Consider the following 21,415-nt stretch of genomic DNA (forward strand, 5'->3'; position numbering starts at 1 on the left):
GACCTGACAAAGTTGCTGAGGCTGGCTGTGACTCTCCCATCCTCTGGTCTCAGCCTCCCATACTGGGATTACAAATGTGTGCCACCACACCCAGCTAGGAGCAGCCTTTTTGACCCACAGCATGCTGAGCTACTGCTTATGCGACGACAAATCTACCAAGCAGACGACTTCAATCGGCGACTTTGCTGCGCTGGGACCAGTGTGATTCCTCAGCCTTCTTGCCATCCAGACCAACTTCAGAACCTCCTCTTCCATTCCTGCTCTTGGTTCGTAATCCCTTTGTTGCTGTTTGTTTGTATCTTATTTGCTAATTCATTGAAGTGCTTGAATAATAGGATCTGTATATTGTCTAGTATACTTGTTCAACATAAACTGCGGAAGTTTTCAGATGATTAATTAGAAGTGTTGGTGTGAAGCCAGGCATGGTGGCGCACGCTTGTAATCCCAGCAGAGATTGCAAGCAGAGACTGGAGGATCACTGTTCATGGGCAGCCTCAGCTACTTAATGAGGCCTTTCAAAACTCAGTGAGAGCCGGGCGTGGTGGCGCACGCTTGTAATCCCCGCGCTTGGGAGGCGGAGACAGGAGGATCGCACAGGTTCGAAGCCAGCCGCGCTGGCGTAGAAGTCCCTGTTTCAAAAATATAAACTAGGTCTGGGAGCGTAGCAGTGAGAGGTTGTTGCAAAAAATAAAAAGACAGCCAGGCGTGGTAGCGCACGCTTGTAATCCCAGCCTTGGGGAGGCTGAGACCAGAGGATCGCGGTTCGCGGACAGCCTCAGCTACTTAGTGAGGCCCTCTGCAACTCAGTGAGACCGTGTTTCAAAATAAAGAATAAAAAACAGGGCAGGGAGTGTAGCTCGGAGGTCGAATGCCCCTGGGTTCCATCCCCAGACCTGCAAAATAAATAAATAAATAAATAAATAAATAAATAATAAAAATAAAAAAATAAAAAGACTAAAACGTAGGACTGGGGGTGTACCTCGGAGGTAGAATACCCTGGGTTCCATCCAAAGTACCTCAAAAAATAAAAAAATAAATAAAAGTATAAAAAAAGATATACAGAGCTGGGCGTGGTGGCACATGCTTATAATCCCATCATTTGGGATGCTGAGACAGGAGGATCGTAGTTCAAGGATCCTTTGCAGCTCAGTGAGACCTTGTTTCAAAATAAAGAATAAAAAATAGGTATAGGGCTGGAGGTGTAGCTCAGAGGTAGAATGCTCCTGAGTTCCATCCCCAGTACCACACACACAAAAAAAAGATATGCAATAAGTGATCTGGGTGTGGTGACACTCACTTGTAATCTCAGTACTTGGGAGGCTGAGACAGGAGGATACAGGTTTGAGGCCAGTCTGAGTAATTTAGCAAGATTCTGAGCAACTGAGTGAGACTATGTTAAAAAAAAAAAAAAAATATATATATATATATATATATATATATATATATATATATATATATAGAGAGAGAGAGAGAGAGAGAGAGAGAGAGAGAGAGGGAGGGGGGGGGAGAGCGAGCGAGCGAGCCGGGCATGGTAGTGCATGCTTATAATCTCAGGATTTGGGAGGCTGAGACAGGAGGATCTAGGTTTCTGGACAGCCTCAGCTACTTAATGAGGCTATTTACAACTCAATGAGACCCTGTTTCAAAATATAGAATAAAAAATAGGGCTGGGGATATAGCTTGGAGGTAGAATGCCTCTGGGTTCCATCCCCAGTACTGCAAAAAAAAAAAATATATATATATATAATATATGTTATATATATTATATGTTATGTATATTATATATGTTACACACACACATATATATATGGGGGATATATATATATATAACATATATATGGAATATATACATATATATTCCCCCAGCCATATATATATATATATATATATATATATATATATATATATTTATATTTATATATTTGGGGGAATAGCTCAGTGGTAGAATGCCCCTAGGTTCAATTTTCAGTCCCCCCCAAAAAAGAGATTTGCAATAGCTATTTTTTTGCAGTTGCATTAACTATTTCTGTGCACTCTAACCTGACGGCCTTTTTTTTTTTTTTTTTTTTTTTTTTTTTGTGGGTCTGGGGATGGAACCCAGCAGCATTTGATCTCCAAGCTACACTCCCTGCCCTGTTTTTTATTCTTTATTTTGAAACAGGGTCTCACTGAGTTTCAAAGGGCCTCACTAAGTAGCTGAGCTGGCCGCGAACCATGATCCTTCTGTCTCAGCCTCCTAAATGCTGGGATTACAAGCGCGCGCCACCACGCCCGGCTCCTGATAGCTTTCTACTGCAAATACCTGTGGCTCTTTGTGGGTTTCTTTAACACCTGTAGTACATTTGGCTATGTCCCTGCAGATATGGAAATGCTGGGAGCCAACCAGCACAGGTCAGATTTCCAAGCCTTGGAATGAATTTAAAAAACATGTAAAAACATCTCATTCATATTTTCGTATTGATTATGATGTCTGCTGCAATATCCCAGTCCCTGAGGAGCTAACCGCAGAGTGGCTTGGCGGTTGGACTGGAGTCAGGACTCTGCCAGCCTTCACTCCATGCATGGGAGGTTTTGGGTCCTTCAATTTCAATCAGTCGTGGCCGGGCGTGGTGGCGCACGCTTGTAATCCCCGCGCTTGGGAGGCGGAGACAGGAGGATCGCACAGGTTCGAAGCCAGCCGCGCTGGCGTAAGAGACCCTGTTTCAAAAATATAAAATAGGTCTGGGAGTGTAGCCAAGAGGTAGAAGGGCTTCCAGGAACCCCAGTACCACCAAAAACAAAACAAAACAAAAAAAACAAAAAAACAAAACAAAAAAAAAACAATTTCAATCAGTCGTATCTCACATCCCATCTACACAGTCCTTGGAAATTTTCAGCTCAGTTTCCCTGAAAAATGACTTCACATTTTTTCACAAGAATGATCGAGGAAGCCGGGCATGGTGGCACACACTTGTCATCCCAGCATTTGGGAGGCTGAGACAGGCGGATCGCGGTCCGCAGACAGCCTCAGCTACTTAGTGGGGCCCTCTGCAACTCAGTGAGACCCTGTTTCAAAATAAAGAATAAAAAATTGGGTAGGGGGTATAGCTTGAAGGTCGAATGACTCTGGGTTCAATCCCCAGACCCGAAAAAAAGAATGATCAAGGAATTATTATTATTATTTTTTTTATGTTCACATCAGGGATGCTCCACTGGTACAATAGTTATACTTACTTTCTTCCAGTACTTAGTCACCTGGCCTGTGCCATTCCAGAAGCCCATTATCCCCTTGGTAGTAGCACCTCTCACTGCTCAGCCAACAGGAAATGGCCGTGGCCATGCCACTCAGAGATGACTGTCCTAACCAAGGCGGTGACTTCTGATGGCTTCTCCGGTCTGGCATAACCAATCACGTCTCCTATTCTTACCTCTCTAGGCCTTCTGGCCTCTTTTATTATTTATTTGTTTATTTTATTTTAGTGGTACTGGGGGTGGAACCCAGGAGCATTCTACCTCCAATCTATACCCCCAGCCCCATTTTTTTTATTCTTTATTTTGAAAGAGGGTCTCACTAAGTTGCAGAGGGCTGCACTAAGTAGCTGAGGCTGTAAAACCCGAGAGCCTCTTGTCTCAGCCTCCCAAATGCTGGGATTACAAGCATGGGCCATCATGCCTGGCTCTTTTTATTTTATTTTGAGACAGGGTCTCAGTAAATTGCCCAAGCTGGCTTTGAACCTGGATCCTCCTGTCTCAGCCTCCCAAGTGGTGGGATTACAGGCGAAGGCCACCGCGCCCAGCTCAGAGTCTAACAGCTTCAAATCCACTATCACACAAGGTCCATGGACTCTTCTCATGCACAGTAACCATGGCCATCTTTCACAAATCTGGTACCTTTTTTTTTTCTTTCTTTCTTTTTGTGGTACTGGAGGTAGAAGCCAGAGGCTTCTGCTTTCAGGATATATCCCCAGCCCTATTTTATTTTTTATTTGGAAACAGGTCTCATTAAATTGCTGAAGCTGACTTCCAAGCCCTCCTGTCTCAGCTTCCCACGTATTGGGATGACAGATGTGTACCACCACGCCCACCTTCAAACCTGGTACCGTGTACCACAGCAGGGACCAACGCCCTTGCTCAGCATGTGCAGAGACTTGACTTTGGTTATTTACACAGAAACAGTGGAGAGTGGAGATTCTGTCTCCAGGAGACCAAGTGGCATCTTGCATGACCTCTGCCTCCTCCAGAAAAGGAGAAGCTGGAGAAGCCTGAAGATTCAGAGGTTCCTCATCCCATGTCTCAGAGCTCCACTCACCCGCCCATCAGGATGCTCAGGTCAGAGCCCGACGTGGTGGCACATGCTTATAATCCCAGTACTTTGGAGGTTGAGACAGGAGGAACACAAGTTTGCAGCCAACCTCAGCTACTTAGGCCCTCCACAATTTAGTAAGACTGTTTCAAAATAAAGAAAAAAAAATGGGTTTGGGGGTATAGCTCAGAGGTAGAATGCCCCTGAGTTCAATCCTTAGTACAAAAAAAAAAAAAAAAAAAAAAAGCCGGGCGCATGCTTGTAATCCCCGCGCTTGGGAGGCTGAGACAGGAGGATCGCACAGGTTCGAAGCTAGCCTCAGCTACTTAGTGAGGCTCTCAGCAACTCAGTGAGACCCTGTTTCCAAATAAAATATAAATATAGGTCTGAGAGTATAGCCCAGAGGTAGAAAAGCCCCTGGGTTTCACCCCCCAGTACCACACACACACACACACACACACACACACACACACACACACAAAGGATGCTTGGGTCAGGAGTGAAGGACTAGTTCCCAGGAGGGTCTGAGGAGTTTCCCGAGAGGAGAATTCAACTCAGGACTGGTGAGGAAATTGCTTTACATGACCAAAAAGAATCTCAGTATGCACCAGTCAGAGACATAGACAAAGGTTTACTTAGGAAAGTAAGAAATACACATTCAAGGGTGAATGGGGGCTATCTCAAGAGAAACATTTTTTGGGGGGTTCGTGGCTCTTTTTCTTTTTTGACCTGGGGATTGAACTCAGGAGGCATTCTATCTCTGAGATAAACTTCCAGCCCTTTTTATTTCTTTATTTTTTAAACAAGATCTTGCTAGGCTGCTAAGAGTCTCACTACGTTACTGAGGCTGTCTTCAATCTTGTGATCCTCCAGTCTCAACCTCCTGTGTACTGGGATTACAGGGGTGCGCATGCGTGGCTCTTGGAGGCGCCTCCTCCTCCTCCCTTCTCCTTCTCCTTCTCCTTCTCCTTCTTCTTTTTCTCCTTTCTTCTCCTCCTCTTCCTCTTCCTCCTCCTTCTTCTTCTTTTGTGATATGGGAATTGAACCCAAGGGCATCTACCTCCAAGCTACACACCCCACCCCATTTTTTATTCTTTATTTTGAAACAGAGTCTCACTAAGTTGTAGAGGTCTTGGCTCTTCTTTTAAAGGAGCCTTGGTGAAGGGTGGGTACAGGAGCTACGCGCAGTTCTCAGTGTAGTGTCGCAAATGGGTTTTTGATGGTCTGGTCATTTTCAGGAGCCTTTGGTTGGTCATAGTACCCATCTTCTGATCAATAGATAAGCTGGAAAGTCACCTAAATTATAGGTTTCTCAAGCTATTTCATCTGTCTTACTAACAGTGCAGAGGATAATTATAGTTCTGGGGGGTTAACTTTAAGATGTACAGATTTCCCAGGAATTTGGGAGAGACAGGGCTGAGAGCAAGAACTGGTTTGGGATGTAAAAGTAGGAGGACCTTTTGTATTAGGCTTGTAAGTTAAAGTTATATTTTGCTTCTCTTTCTTTCTGTCTCCTTTGTGTGTGTGTTTATGGTACTATATTGAACCCAGAGACATTCTACCTCTGAGCTACACTCCCAGTCTATTTTTAATTTTTATTTTGAAACAGGGTCTTTCTGGATTAATGAGAGTCTTGCTATTTGTTGAGGCTGGCCTTGAACCTGTGATCCTGTCTCAGCCTCCTAAGTATTAGGATTACAGGTGTGCGGCACCACGCCCGACTGGTCTTTGTTGTTTTAACTTAATCTCATTTTTACATATGCGAGAGTCTCCAACTGGTTTTGATTTAATCAGGCTAAGTGATTCTAATGAGAAGTAAGGTTAAAAATCTAGAGTTTGAAGTCTAAGTTAAAATTGTTTTACTTGTTTTTCCTCCCGAAAAGATGGAGCCTGAAGCCCCCCCCCCCCATTTTTAAAAATTCATCCTCTTGTCCCCTCCTTTACTTGCCCCATGACCCGCAAATATTTTTTTTTTGTTTGTTTTGCTTTTTGGTGTTGAGAATTAAACTCAGGGACATTCTACCTCTGAACTCCGTCCCTAGTCCTTTTAATTTTTTAGTTTGAGACAGGATCTCACTAAATTGCTGAGGGCCTTGCTAAGTTGCTGAAGCTGGCCAGGAACCTGTGATCCTCCTGTCTCAGCCTCCCAAGTACTGGGATTACAGGCGTGCACCACCACGCCACACAATCACTTCAAACGAATCTGGATATCCTTTCAGCAGTATTCCTTTACCACCAGGATCAGTTCTGAGATGCTAAGTTTCCACTAAGAAGATAGGGAGGTCAATCTATCCTTGTCTACTGCATACTCTCTGCCAGATATTGTTGTCCAAGGAACTCTTCATTTCATTAAATGGAATGTTGCATTTAATTTTGAAGACAACCTGGGATGGTAGATATTATTATTTGCTTCATTTTGCAAATGAGAAAATGAGTCATTTGAGAGGTTAAACAAATTACCTAAGATCTTGAAGCTAATAAAAGGCAGAGCTTCTCTCTGTCTCTGAAGCCTCTTTACTTAGTGCTTTACTGCATAAAGATTTAGTTTGGCAAAGCCAGGGTTGGTAACCCATGCCTGTGATCCTAGTACTTGGGAGGCTGAGACGGGAGGATCACGGGTTCTAGGCCAACCTTAGCAACTTGACAAGTCCCTCAGCAATTTAGCAAAAACTTGTTTCAAAATTAAAAAAAAAAAAAAAACCAAGCTAGGCGTGGTGGCGCACGCTTGTAATCCCAGCATTTGGGAGGCTGAGACAGGAGGATCGCAGTTCGTGGACAGCCTCGGCTACTTAGTGGGACCGTTTGCAACTCAGTGAGACCCTGTTTCAAAATAAAGAATAAAAAATAGAGCTGGGGGTATAGCTCGAAGGTAGAATGCCCCTTGGTTTTATCCCTAGTACTGCAAATAAATAAATAAATAAATAAATACAAAACAAAATAGACTGAGAGGTAGAATGTCCCTGGGTTGTATCCCTAGTCCCCCACCCCCTCAGAAAAAGTTTGGTCTGGCAAATCTGATGGTTAATGAACCTTTGACCTTAGATAAGTGATCTTAGATGAGTGGCATGTATAAAAGGGGAAAACCATCTACCTTCTAGGGTGGTGTTGCGTGTAAGAACACTGTAGGAAGTGTCTGAAGCCGACCTGATGGATGCTGCTTTTGCTATGGTTGTTGCAATGGGTTTATTACTTTTATTATTTATTTATATTGAAGGTCCAGGTCTAGTTCTAGGCTATGGGTGGATGCATAGAGGATTAGACCCTGTTACTACCCTTCACATGTGCACAGTACTTGGGCGTGGTAGTGCATGCTTGTAATCCCAGCCTTCAGGAGGCTGAACCAGGAGGATCACGGTTTGTGAACAGCCTCAGCTACTACTTAGTGAGGCCCTTTGCAACTCAGTGACACCCTATTTCAATATAAAGACTAAAAAATAGGCCTAGGGGTGTAGCATGGTGGTGTACACTTGTAACCCCAGTATTTGGGCAGCTAAGACAAGGAGGATTGCAGGTTCGAGGCCAGCCTGAGCAACTTAGTGAGACTTTCAGCCACGAGACTTTATTTCAAAATGAAAAACAAAAAGGACTGGGTGTGTAACTCAGAGGTAAAATGTCCCTGACTTCAATCCCTGGTCCCAACAAAATAAAGTAAAACGGGTGCAGACTAGTGGAGGAGGCAGAATTGTGCTTGGAGAGGCTGGGGGGAGAGGAAGGATGTATAACTGAGCCGCCACTTGCACTAATAATAGTAATAATCAGCTGGGTGTTCTCTTCATCCCACTCCTACCCTTTCTTTCCTTAAAGACACACCCCTGGCAGGAAGTCCTCCCTGACTACTGAAACCCTTGCTGACTTAATTACTTCTAAACTGTCCTACTTAAAATAAAGCAGCTATAGGTTGTAGAACATTTACTATGCCCAAGACACTTGTTTTGCCTTATCTTAAAATTTCCTAACGCTTTTGAGGGATGGGTATTAATATATTAATTTTATAGATGGGGAAGGTGGAATTCAAAGAAACTAGCCAAGTTCCTTCAGCTAATCAGTAGCAAGGCCAGAATTCCAACTCAGATCTGGGCGAGTCTGAAGCAGTACTTGGCAAAATAAGGCTTATGGGCCAAACTCAGCCCACTCGTTGTCCTTTTTTTCTTTTTTGTACTGGGGATGGAACCCAGGGGTATTCTACCTCCAAGATACACACCCAGCTCTCTCTATTTTTTTTTTTTTTTTTTTTTTTTTTGTGGTACTGGGGTTCCTGGAAGCCCTTCTCCCTCCGGGCTACACTCCCAGACCTATTTTATATATTTTTATTTGGAAACAGGGTCTCTTAAGCCAGCGAGGCTGGCTCCAAACCAGTGCAATCCTCCTGTCTCCGCCTCCCAAGTGCGGGGATTATAAGCGTGTGCCACCACGCCTGGCTCTATTTTTTATAATTTATTTTGAAACAGGGTCTCACTGAGTTGCAAAGGGCCTCACTAAGTAGCTGAGGCTGGCCGCGAACCGCGATCCTCCTGTCCCAGTCTTTCAAATAAAGTTTCCAAATAAAAATACAAATAAAATAGGGCTGGAAGCCAGGCGTGGTGGCGCACGCTTTTAATCCCAGCATTTGGGAGGCTGAGACTGGAGGATCGCGGCTCGTGGACAGCCTCAGCTACTTAGTGAGGCCCTCCACAACTTAGTGAGACCGTTTCAAAATAAAGAATAAAAAAATAGGGCAGGGGATGTAGCTTGGAGGTCAAATGCCCTTGGGTTCCATCCCCAGACCTGCAAAAAAAAAAAAAAAAAAAAAAAAATAGGGCTGGGAGTGTAGCTTGTAAGTAGAGTGTCCCTGGGTTCAATCTGCAGTACCAGCAAAAAAATAGATAAAATAAAATAAAATAAATAGGGCTGAGGGGCATACCTTGGAAGTAGAACACCTCTAAGTTCAATGTTTCAGTAACACACACACACACGCACATGCACACACACACACTGAGATGGATTGGTAGTGTAAGGCTTTTCTATATAAACAGAGGATCTTGCCTAAGAACTAGACTTCAGTGTGGTCCTCAATGGTCCCAGGACCCTGTAAACCTGAGGGACTGGTATGAGCTTTTCTTAGCATGTGTATTATTTAACAACATTTTTAGATGGGTTTGAGGCCCCAAATATCATTAATTCCTGCCAGAGAACATCTAAAAGTTCTTGTTCAAAACTCCAAGGAATTCTGCTTTATTCAATTAAAAGTAGCCTCCAGCATGGGGCTCTGTATCTTTCACACGGTTCAGTAGGAGACCAGCCCTCTAGATGGCAGCAAAAAACCTCAATATAGCCTTTTCTGGGAGCTGGGACCGCCCCCCCTCCCCCAATCCTTTGGTTTTATTCATGATAGCAAAGGGAGCAGAAATATATACATATAAATTACATTTTTGTGTATGTGGTGCTGGTGATTGAACCCATATGCATTCTGTGTCCAAGCCATACTCCCCAGCCCTATTTTATTCTTCTACTTCATAACAGGTTCTCACTAGGTTAATGATAATCCAACTATCTGCTGAGGCTGTCCTCGAACATGTGATCCTCTTGTGTCAGTCTATCAAGTACTGGGATCACAAGTGTGTACCAAGCTACACCCCCTCCCCTATTTTTTTTTTTTTTATTCTTTATTTTGAAACAGGGTCTCGCTAAGTTGCAGAGGGCCTCACTAAGTAGCTGAGGCTGCCCGCGAACCACGATCCTCCAGTCTCAGCCTCCTGAATGCTGGGATTACAAGCGTGCGCCACCACGCCCGGCTTGTGCACCAAGTTTTAACTACTAAATTTATTTTAGAAAGGGATCAGGTTGTACATTGTAGCCTCCCTTAAAGTGGAGATTTTATTCTTGGGAGGCTGTGACAGGAGGATTATAAGTTTGAGGCCACTTAATTAAAAAAAGGGCTAGAGATGGCTTAGAGATAGAATGCTCCTGTCTCAGCCTCCCAAATACTGGGAATACAGGTGTGCATCACTATGCCTGGGTACATTGTAAATTAAAAAATTTTGTATTCTTAGCCTTTGGTACAGAGCTGTTTGAAAAAAAAATGGAATGAATTAATTTCCACAAGAAATATGTATGGCTAGGCATTATCTGGATGGGAAAACACTTTATTTTTTATTTTATTATTTTAAAAAAATGAGCCCTTTTGCTGGGCGTGGTGGCACACACTTGTAATCCCCGAACTTGGGAGGCGGAGACAGGAGGATTGCGCAGGTTTGAAGCCAGCCATGTTGGCTTAAGAGACCCTGTTTCCAAATTAAAAAAAAAATATATAAAATAGGTCTGGGAGTGAAGCCTGGAGGTAGAAGGGCTTCCAGGAACCCCAGTACCCCCCCCCCAAAAAAAAAGAGCCCTTTTTTTAGCCGGGCCAGTTTCTCTGGCTTAAGAGACCCTATTTCCAAGTCATATATATATATATAATAGGTCTGGGAGTGTAGCCTGGAGGTAGAAGGGCTTCCAGGAACCCCAGTACCACCCCCCCCCAAAAAAAAGAGCCCTTTTTTTAGCCAGGCCAGCCTCTCTGGCTTAAAATACTCTGTTTCCAATAAAAATATAAAAAATAGGTGTCTTGGAGTATAGCCAGGAGATAAAAGGGTTTCCAGGAACCCCAATACCACCAAAAAAAAAAAAAAGAGCCTTTTTGTCTTTTTGGACTTTTTTTTTCAGTACTGGGGATGGAACCCAGGGGCATTCTAACTCCAAGCTACACCTCCAGCCCTATTTTTTATTCTTTATTTTGAAACAGTCTCACTAAGTTGCAGAAGCTGTCTACAAAATGTGATCCTCCTGTCTCAGTCTCCCAAGTACTAAGATTACAAGTGTGTGCCACAATTTTGGCTTCAGAACAAAGTTTTTTTTTTGTTGTTGTTGTTCTTATTGTTTTTTTTTTTTGTTGTTGTTTGCTTGTTTGTTTGTTTGTACTGGGAGTGGAACCCAGAGGCTTTCTACCTCCAGGCTATACTCCCAGACCTATTTTATATTTTATTTGGAAACAGGGTCTCACTAACTTGCTGAGAGCCTCACTAAGTAGCTGAGGCTACTTCGAACCTGAGCGATCCTCCCGTCTTAGCCTCCCAAGCACGGGGATTACAAGCGTGCGCCACCACACCTGGCAGAACAAAGTTTTAAATAGGGCTGGAGGAGTAGCTCAGAGGTAGAGTGCTTGTCTAGTATGCATGAGGCCCTGGGTTCCATCCTCAGCACCTTAAATATGGTACCTCTATAACTGTGACCCAAAAACCACTTTTACTTTATTCTATTTTGGTGGCACTAGAGATCGAACCCAGATTTAACCTCTGGCAAAAGCAAGTCATGCCAGGCGTGGTGGTGCATGCTTGTAATCACAGCATTCTGGAAGCCGAGACCAGAGGATCACGGTTCGCGGACAGCCTCAGCTACCTAGTGTGGCCCTCCACAGCTTAGTGAGACCCTGTTTCAAAAATAAAGAATAAAAAATAGGGCAGAGGGTGTAGCTTGGAGGTCGAATGCCCCTGGGTCCCGTCCCCAGAAAAACAAGTCATACTTTGGATCATCTTTGCTTTATATGTTTTTGCTTTTGCTTTGCTTTCTATGTTCCAGACTTCTGGATGGATGTGTTGTTTGACACAACATAAGTCACACTGCAAAACCTCAACAGCGTGAAGGGGAGAGGGGATTCCTGCTGCGGTTCCACAGGGAAGAAGGGGCCTGCGTCCCAGCACAACACATACAGCCTGCTGGGCAGGCCTCCCCACAGTGAGGCAGTTGCCCTCCATCTCTTCTGAGCAAGTACCTTATGATCCTTGCCACTGTTAGTGCTATTATATTTTATTTTATTTTGTACTAGGAATTGAGCCTGGAGCATTCTACCTCTGTATTACACCTCCAGCCCCCCCCTTTTTTTAAATTTTGTATTGAAACAGGATCTTACTATGTTACTAAGGTTCTCACTAAGTTGCTGAGGCTGGCCTTAAATGGGATGTCTTCCTGACTCAGCCTCCCAAATATTGTGAAGACAGGTGTGTACCACCATGCCCAGTGTACCAAAGATTTCTTTCTTTTTATCTATTTATTTATTTATTTACTTACTTATTTATTTATTTTTTGGTGGTACTGGGGTTCTTGGAAGCCCTTCTACCTCCGGGCTACACTCCCAGACCCATTTTATATTTTATTTGGAAACAGGGTCTCTTAAACCAGTGAGGCTGGTTTCGAACCTGTGCGATCCTCCTGTCTCCACCTCCCAAGTGCAGGGATTACAAGCGTGCCCACCACGCCCGGCTGTACTAAAGATTTCCAATAGCTAGGTTATTTATCTGGCTTAGAAATCTGCCCTGTAGAGGATCATGGCCAGCTTCAGCAACTTGTGAGGCCCTCAACAACTTAGTGAGACCCTGTTTCAAAATAAGGAATAAAAAATAGGGCTGAGGGTGTAGCTTGGAGGTAGAATGCCCCTGTGTTTCATTTCCAGTACCACACACACACACAAAAAAAAAAAAAAAAAAAAACAGAAAAAGAAAAAGAAATGTTCCCTGTATTCATAAACTCAGTAAGTGTATTAGTCAGGGTTTACTACAGTAACAGAACTCACAGGATACATTTATAGTGAAAGGGGATTTATCAAATTGTCTCACAGTCCAAAGTAGTGTAATCCCAAGGGGCCACCTGCAATGGAGAGCCAAGGAACCAGCAACTGGTCCAGCGTCCCAAGAACTACTGGGGTCTCAGAACCAGAGCAACCGCTAATGCAGTCTCAGTCCAAGATGGAACAGCTGGGAAACTCTCTGGTGAAAATCCAGTTCAAAGAGCTGATGGCTGATACCTCAGGTGAGATCACACGTAACTTTTTCAGGATGAATCTTCATACAGCTTTCTGCTCTTTTTATCCAGGTCCCGCACCTGTCAGAACAGTGCTGCTCACTTTCAAAGCAGGACTTCCCTTCAGTCTGCCATTACATATGCCAGCCATCTCATCAGCACACCCAAATCTTCCTCCTCCTCCTCCTCCTCCTCTTCCTCCTCCTCCTCCTTCTCGTACTAGGGATGGACCCTAGTACATCTTGGGTTTGAGGCCAGTCTCAGCAACTTAGTGGAAACTTGTCTAAAAAAAAAAAAAAGTGAGCCGGGCGTGGTGGCGCACGCTTGTAATCCCCGCGCTTGGGAGCCTGAGACAGGAGGATCGCACAGGTTCGAAGCCAGCCTCAGCTACTTAGTGAGGCTCTCAGCAACTTAGTGAGACCCTGTTTCCAAATAAAATATAAAATAGGTCTGGAAGTACAGCCCGGATGTAGAAAGCCCCTGGCTTCCACCCCCAGTACCACCAAAAAAAAAAAAAAAAGTGCCAGGCGTGGTGGCACATGCATGTAATCCCCGTGCTTGGGAGGTGGAGACAGGAGTATGGCGCAGGTTCAAAGCCAGCCATGCTGGCTTAAGAGACCCTGTTTCCAAATAAAATATAAAATAGGTCTGGGAGTGTAGCCCAGAGGTGGAAGGGTTCCATCCCCAGTACCATCAAAAAAAAAAAAAAAAAGCTGGGCATGGTGGCACACGCTTGTAATCCCAGCATTCAGGAGGCTGAGAATAGAGAATTGCATTTTGCGGACAGCCTCAGCTACTTAGTGAGGCCCTCTGCAACTCAGTGACACCCGGTTTCAAAATAAAGAACAAAAAATAGGGCAGGGGGTGTAGCTCGGAGCTCGAAAGCCTCTGGGTTTCATCCCCAGACCTGCAAAAAAAAAAAAAAAAGTGTGTGTGTGGGGATCCTGGGAATGTAGATTCGTGGTAGAAGGCCCCTGGATTCAGCCTCCAGTACAAAAAAAAAAAAAAATTATTTCAAACTTTTTTTTGCCTGTAGAACTGGGGATGTAGCTCAGTGGCAGAATGCTTGCATAGCGTGCACAAGTTCCTGGTTCAGTCCCTTGTAACACACACACACACACACACACACACACACACACACACACACACACACCATAAAACCCTTTTTCCTCCAGGACAAATTTGATATTAAATACAGTGAGAAAAACTGTAGGAACAGCAAGTTTGGGGAGAAGTGTAGGAGTTTACTTTTAAGCATATTGCCTTTGAGATGCTAATTTTGTAGCTGGCTCTAGGAGGACTAAGTTCAGAGAACTCTAGGAAACGAGGAGAGTGCAGACAACTTAGTAAAACCTGGTTTCAAAATGGAATAAAAAGAGCTGGAGGGTGGGCTGTAGCTCAGAGGTAGAACACTCCTGGGTTCATTCCCCAGTACCACAAAAAAAAAAAAAAAAAAGGAAAAGAAAAGGATAAGAATGTACAGTCACCAGTATGCAGGTGGCCATTAAAGGCATGAGGTCTCTAGGTGTTGGGGCACACACCTGTAATCCCAAAATTTGGGAGGTTGAGACAGGGGGATCAAAAGTTCGAGGCAAGATCTCAGGTTCGAGGACAGCCTCAGCAAGCAGTGAGACTCTCATCAACCGAGTGAGACCCTGGTTCCAAATAAATAAAATCAGACTGGGGATGTAACTCAAAGGTTCAATCCTCGGTAGTACACGCGCGCGCACACACACACACACACACACACACACACACACACACACACACAATTGAGCCTTAGCAACTTAGCAAGATCCTGTTGAAGATAAAAAATTAAAATGGCAGGGAGTATAGCTCAGAGGTAGAATGTCCCTGGATTCCATTCCCAGTACAACACACACACACACACCCACACACACCCATGAGGTTGGTGAGCTCATGAAGGGTGTCTATGAGCTGTGCTTGGGAGGAGACATGAGGGAGAATCTGCAAAATGGACAGAAGGTGCAGCCCGAAGTCACAGGAAAATCACAGAATTCTGCTGAGAAGGCTTTCTGAAGCTGGGTATGGTGGTACACCCCTGTAATCCTGTACTTGGGAGCTGAGACAGGAGGCTAGCAGGTTTGAGGACAGCCTCGACAAGTAGTGAGACTCTTATCAACCCAGTGGTACCCTGTTTCAAAATAAAAATAAAATAGGGGTGGAGGTATATCTTGGAGGTAGAATGCCCCTGGGCTCAATCCCCAGAACCACACACAGAAAAGAAAAAATTATGAGTTATACCTAAAACAGCACTTATATCTATATCTAAGGAACAGGTCTTACCTCTCAATCAATCAACCTCTCTCTCACACACACACACACACACACACACACACACACACACACACACACCTCAAGAAGTTAGAAAAAAAAAATCCTAAAAGGATAGGTGTGTAGCTCAGAGGTAAAGTCCCCCTCAGTCCTATTCCTAAGTATCAAAACAAGCCCTGGGACAACAGACCTCCTAATACTAAAATAATATGCCCTAGTTTTAATAAATTCCTAATAAAAATCCAATTCTTAGCCAGGCAGGGTGGCGCACATCTATAATTCCAGTACTTGCAAGGAGGCTGAGATAGGAAGATCACAGGTTTATGGCCAACCTCAGAACAAGACCCTGTTTCAAAGTAAGAAAAAAAAATAGTGCTGGGGATGTAGCTTGGAGGTAGAATGACTCTGAGTTCAATCTCCAGAACTAAAAAAAAAAAAAAGAAAAAAAATCCATTTTGTTTCCAGAATAAACTGACTTATATTACAGTCTTTAAAAATACCGTTGCTGGGTGTGGTGGCGCACGCTTGTAATCCCTGCGCTTGGGAAGCTGAGACAGGTGGATTGCACAGGTTCGAAGCCAGCCTCGACTACTTAGTGAGGCTCTCAGAAACTTAGTGAGACTCTGCTTCCAAATAAAGTATAAAATAGGTCTGGGAGGATAGCCCAGAGGTAGAAATGCCCCTGGGTTCCACCCCCAGTACCACACACACACACAAAATACTGTTTGATTCTACTTGCTAATATTTAATTTTACAATTTTTGCATTGCTATTCAAAATTAAGAGTGGACAGTAATTTTCTTTTGGAAGTCTAACAGTGTTATATTTCAGACTCATTGTGATGCTCACAACATAAAACAATTTGGAAGCTTTTGCTCTTTACTTTTACTCTGGAATGATTTGGGAACCATTAAGTGATGTGTTCTTGCTGGGAGTGGTGGTGCACGCTTGTAATCCCAGTACTTGGGATGCTGAGACAGGAAGATCACCCAGCCTCAGCTACTTACTGATGCCCTCTGCAACTTATTGAAACCCTGTTTCAAAATGAAGAGTAAAAAGTAGGGCTGGGCGTAGCTCAGAGGTAGAATTAAGTACTGGGTTCAATCCCCAGTACTTAAAAACAATCTATTTTTTGAGGGCTGATCATTTCTCAGTTGGAAACAACTGGACAAGGTGCTTTCTTTACAGAGAGTAATGCTTTCAAAACCTTGATTTCATTGGTGATACTTTTATTAAATGTTGATTTAAAAAATCTTCTAGAACTAGTTTTATTTTCTTTGTTAGTTTTGTGGTACTGGCCATTGAGCCCGGGGACATTCTACCTCTGAGCTACATCACAGCCTTAATTTTTTTTTTTTTTTTGGTGGGGGTACTGGGGTTCCTGGAAATGCTTCTACCTCCGGGCTACACTCCCAGACACCTATTTTTTATATTTTTATTCGGAGACAGGGTCTCCTAAGCCAGCACAACTGGCTTCAAACCTGCGCGATCCTCCTGTCTCCGCCTCCCAAGTGCGGGGATTACAAGCATGCGCCACCACGCCTGGCTGTAGAACTAGTTTTGATAAATCATACATATACCTTTAAAAGAAGTTATTCATTAACTCTAGGTTTTCAAGTGTTTTTGTATAAAGTTAAGCAATCTTTCATGAACCTTTTAGCTTCTTCCTACGTGTGTTCCATACTGGGGCACAAACTTAGGCTCACATGTACTAGGTAAGTGCTTCTCCCACTTATGTCCCCAGCCCTCCCATTTTTTTATTTTGTGTATTTGTGCTTTCTTTATTATAATCGATTATTGGGGAAGAAGCAGATGGGACCACCTGCTGCAGGCGGATGGAGATGGAGGCAGCCTTGGAGAAGATGCGGAGGCCCTTGGACTACATCTCCCAGGAACCCCGCGCCATCTCGCGTGCGCCCCCTGCAGGCGGCCGGCGGGAGGCGCCGGTGGGATCGCAGGGACCTTTCAGAGCATCCGTGAGCGCAGGGAGCCGCGGCTGCCGCAGGAGCCCAGCGCCAGGTGAGTGTCAGCTGCGGGGCCACGGCTCCTCCATCCTCGCCTGCGTCTCCCTGGGTTGGGCGGCTGATGGCGGGAGTCTGGGCGCAGGGACGCAGGACTGCCCCTCTGGGAAGATGCTCTGCAGTCGCCGCTGCGGTGGCCCCAGTGCCCCTTCAGCCAGCAGGTCCTGTCCCCAGTGGGAGAGGGACATCATGTCTCGTCCTGCCCGGCTGGGGTGCGGGGTGCGGGGGCACTGTTGCTGCAGGTGGCAGCTGGCAGGTGGCGGTCCCCTCCCCTTCCCTCCGGGCCCTGGAGGGGGAGTTGGCGCAGGAGCCTGGGACAGAGGGCCAGGTGGCTGCCCACCGCGGTGGCCGCAGGGGGCACTCCCAGCCCGCAGCGGTGGTCCAGGTGCGTGGGCGCGCGGGCCAAGACTTAGGGGGGCCCCGGGCGCCTCCTGCGGCTTCCCTGATGCTGCTGGGGGTAGGGGTACGGGGGAGGGACTATGGGGTGGACTGTCGGGACCGAGAGGACCTTGGCCGTGCTCCGGTCCGCGGAGCTCTGGCCCCCTGTCTGTCCTGGGGTGACCGCTGGATGCGCGTCTCCGGGGCAACTCGCGGCGCAGTGCACCTGGTGAGCCCAGAGGGGCCGTGGGACGAGCCTGCGGGTGTCCCGGTGACATCCTCCTTCCCCCAAGGCCTTCGAAACAAAACGAGTTTTATGAGCTTATTTTTTTTTTTAAAATAGAAAAGCAAGTTTTGCTCTGGATAGCTTTATTATTATTTTGTGGGAGCTCTATTTGCCAGCGCGCAAGTTTATATAATAAGCAGTATGCGCTTTGGAGGAAAAAAAAATATAGATTCCCAAGTGCTCATTCTTGCCCTCTATCGGATAAATTATGCTGGGCGGCTTGACAGGCTTATCCAGTGGTAACTGAGGTGGCTGGAGGCGAGAGATAATGCGTTTTGGAATAGAGTCCCAACTCAACCCTGCAGAGTGATTTTTGGTTTCAGAAGATTTGGTTATCCAGTTTCAAACACCGTGTTATTTTAACGTGTAAGGTGGGGGAGGGGGCGCAATACCTTACTCTATTAAAATAAAATAGTTTTGTGTGATTAACTTTCAAACAAACAAGTTGAATTTGGTAGATTCAGAAGCAGAGCCTCCATACTAAACTCTGTATCTCCCCCCCCCTCCGTCTGGGGATGGAACCCAGGGGCATTTGACCTCCGAGCTACACCCCCTGCCCATTTTTTATTCTTTATTTTGAAACCGGGTCTCACTGAGTTGCAGAGGGCCTCCCTAAGTAGCTGAGGCTGTCCTCGAACCGCGATCCCCCAGGTCTCAGCCTCCCGAATGCTGGAATGCTGGGATTACAAGCGTGTGCCACCACACCTGGCAACTCTGTATTCATTTTAATAATTCTTTTCATTTGGTTTGTTTGTCTTTTCCAGGTGGATAATTTTATTGCCTGGTAAGAAACAACATATAAGTAACTTAGTGAGACCCTTGGCAATTTGGCGAGACTTTGTTTCAAAAATAAATAAATAAATAAATATAAAAGGGTGTGGGTGTAGTTCGGAGGTAGAATGCCCCTGGGTTCACTCTCTAGTATCCCCCCTCAAATATAAATACCTCTCCCAAAATGCATGTCTCTAATGTTCGTACTTATTGCCTTCTATATGTCACTGTATAGTGTTGATGTTTATGGTTAAACAGGACCTCTTTATCTTGGGCTGGTCTTCTTTGATGGTACAGGGGATTGAACCCAGGGCATTCTAGGCTACACCTCCAGCCCCCCTCCCACCCCTTTTTTTTTTTAAACAAGGTCTTGCTAGGTTACTGAAGTCCTCAATAAGTTGCTGAGGCTAACCTTGAACCAGTGATCCTTCTGTCTCAGCCTCCCAAGTACTGGGCTGACAGGCATGCGCCCCCGCGCCCAGCATCTTAGCTTCTTTCTAGGGGAATGCTGCTTCTCTGTGTGCTGCTCAATATATTCTTATCATGCTAAGTAAGTTTCTATTTATGCCTAATTACTAAGAGTTTAAAAGTCAGGGGTGGGTGTTGTGTTTTTTTTTTTTTCCAAATGCCTTTGCATTCCATGGATTGATACAGCCATGTAGGTTTCTTCCTTGCAATTACTCACACAGGTGACGATGCTACTGGGTTTTCTTTCTCTAACAGCTTGGCATGCTTTTTTGGATTGCTCGATAGATTCAATAAGCCAACATTGTATTTGAGACTTGGTATTTCTATATTTATAAGTGAGATTGCTATATAGTTTTGCTCCTCCCATGTATTTGTGAATTCCTAATTAGGGTTATGATGACCTTGCTGATTAAGCTGGGAAAATTCTTATTATTTTCTGTGCTCTGGAACAGAAGAATTCTTATCTGTTCCTTGAAATTTGGCAGAACCGGATTGCAGACTGTTAGAGCTGCTGCTCCCTTCTTTCTTTCTTTCTTTCTTTCTTTCTTTCTTTCTTTCTTTCTTTCTCCCTCTCTTTCTTTCTTTGTTTCTTTCTTCTTTCGTTGAGGATTGAACCCAGGGCCTCATTACCCCCAGCCCTACCGGTGATTTTTAGGAAGTTGATATCAGTATTTAACTGTCTTTTTTACCTCTTTACCATGATAATTGGTTTTCTTTTCTTTTCTTTTTCTTTTTGTTGGTACTGGATCTTGAACCCGGGGGCATTCCACCTCTGAGCTACATCCCCAGCCCTACTTTTTATTCTTATTTTATTTATTTATTTCTTTTGTGTGTGTGTGTGTGTAATACTGGGGATTGACCCGAGGAGCATTCTACCCCCAGGCTACATCCCCAGCCCTATTTTTATTTTTTATTTTGAAACAGGGTCTCACTATTGTACGGGGCCTCACTAAGTAGCTGCAACTGAGCACGAACCTGTGATCCTCCTGTCTCAGCCTCCCAAGTACTCGGATTATAAGTGTAAACCACCACACCCAACAATAATTAATTTTTTCCTTCCTTCCTTCCTTGCGTGGTCCTAAGGATTGAACCCAGGGGCATTCTACCTCCAAGCTACACCCCAGCCCTATTGTATATTTTTCTTTTGAAATAGGGTTTCACTAGATTGCTAAGAGTCTCACTATATTGCTGACGCTGTCCTGGAAGCTGAGATCCTCCTGCCTCAGCCTCCCAAGTACTGGGATCACAGGCACACTCCACCAGGCCAACCGCATTGCATTTGTGTGTATCATGGTGGTGGTGTACTAGGGATGGAACCCAGGGGCATTCTATCTCTGAGCTATACCTCCAGCTCTATTTTTTATTTTTTATTTTGAAACAAGAGTCTGGCCAAGTTGCTGAAGGACTCACTAAGTTGCTGAGGCTGGTCTTGTTTTTTGGTTTTTTTTTTTTTTTTTTTTTTTTTAAGGTCTGGGGATGGAACCCAGGGGCATTCGACCTCTGAGCTACACCACCTGCCCTATTTTTTATTCTTTATTTTTGAAACAGGGTCTCACTGAGTTGCGGAGGGCCTCACTAAGTAGCCGAGGCTGTCCGGGAGCCGTAGTCCTCCGGTCTCAGCCTCCCGAATGCTGGGATTACAAGCGTGCGCCATCATGCCCGGCTTGGCCTTGGATTTTTTGAAGCTATGTTTTAAGTGTTTAAGAGTCACAATTCGTATACCTGCTTGGTGAATTGTACCGTTCAAGAACGAAGGAATCATCTCAATTAATTCTGCTTTTTTTTTTTTTTTTTTTGGTGGTACTGGCATTCCCGGAAGCCCTTCTACCTCTAGGCTACACTCCCAGACCTATTTTTATACTTTTTTTAAATTTGGAAACAGGGCCTCTTAAGCCAGCTCGGCTGGCTTTGAAAAATCCTCCTGTCTCCGCCTCCCAAGCTCGGGGATTACAAGCGTGCGCCTCCACGCCCGGCTTAATTCTGCTTTTGATTCTATCTTGTCTGGTATTAATATTGCTATGCCTGTTTGGTCAGCATTTATCTGGCTTATCTTACTGCTTATTTTCAGATTTCTGTGTTTTAGTTTACTTGGTACTCTTGCAAT

The sequence above is a fragment of the Muscardinus avellanarius genome, assembly GCF_963383645.1.
Source record: "Muscardinus avellanarius genome assembly, chromosome: 16".
NCBI lineage: Eukaryota > Metazoa > Chordata > Mammalia > Rodentia > Gliridae > Muscardinus > Muscardinus avellanarius.